The sequence below is a fragment of the Echinops telfairi genome, unplaced genomic scaffold (assembly GCF_000313985.2).
Source record: "Echinops telfairi isolate 266 unplaced genomic scaffold, ASM31398v2 ScPeMD7_11;HRSCAF=52, whole genome shotgun sequence".
Classification (NCBI taxonomy): Eukaryota; Metazoa; Chordata; class Mammalia; order Afrosoricida; family Tenrecidae; genus Echinops; species Echinops telfairi.
The window spans coordinates 26,353,185-26,354,259 of NW_022103908.1; positions in this window are offsets into that span (position 1 = coordinate 26,353,185).

Genomic DNA, 1,075 nt, shown 5'->3' on the forward strand with positions numbered 1-1,075 from the left:
CACCCTGACTGGCTCATCTTCTCCCCGAGACCCCTGTGCAAAGGGATCTTCACTGTAGTTGTTTGTTTGGCGTGAGCCAGCACGCACATGCGAAGACTAAGTCGATATGACTTAAAGTGTGTCCTTAGCAGTCTTCCTGCTCAGGGAAGGGGCCACGGAGAGAGGCAGTGTAGCATAGCCTATTATGAAACAGCAAAGAAGTGAGGAAGGATGATCAGATGCACATGTCGTCTGGGTCAGAACTACTGACAATGCGGTGTGTGGGCCATGCTGCCTCATGAACTTTTACTGAAATCAGTACAGAGACTGAGAGTGAAATGTTTAGAACTCTTAACAGCAACCGGTGGCATAATTCTATGTCTGTTGATTTTAATTAGCGAGTTTTAAAATTGAGTATTCTTTTGTCTTGGTGCTTTCTTTTAAAAAAAAAAATTTTTTTCCCAATTATTTATTTATTTTTGGATTCTCCAGATATATCAGTCTGCAACTAGTTCTTTGATTCAAGTCATTTGAAATGTCTACTTTAGTAGGCAATTTGAATTCTGTGAATCTGACGTTGATATTTGGCTTCGTGAATTTTTAACTAACTGCACAGCTCCTCCTATTTTTTTACTGTGATACCCACAATATGTGATTATGATGCTGATTCAAGAACTTGCCTGCCCTCCTCTCCCAGTGACAAAATGAAGGGCTTCTGGGAGGCTGGGAGAATGCAGAGTTCTTTCAAGGTTCTTAGATGAGATGAAAAACTTGTAAACAAATCAGTGAAGGTTTAATAATACAGAACATTGCAGCAGCAAGGGGATAGTGGTTATCCAACAAATAACACTGAGGCAAATGCCAGGGCCCTGAGAAACTCACAGGATTATGGACACGTTGATTCCACCGTGCGGATGCTCTTCCGGTTACACATCAGTAGTCCGCATTTCCATCCCTGGTGACTTAGCCCTCAGCTCAGCCTGAGAATCCAGTAAATATTCGGCAGTAGTGAGCATCACAAAAGCTGTTCTGGAGTCAAGTAAACCAGATGAGAAGGGCAGAAAAGATATTCACAAGCGTTTTCCTGTTTCCATTT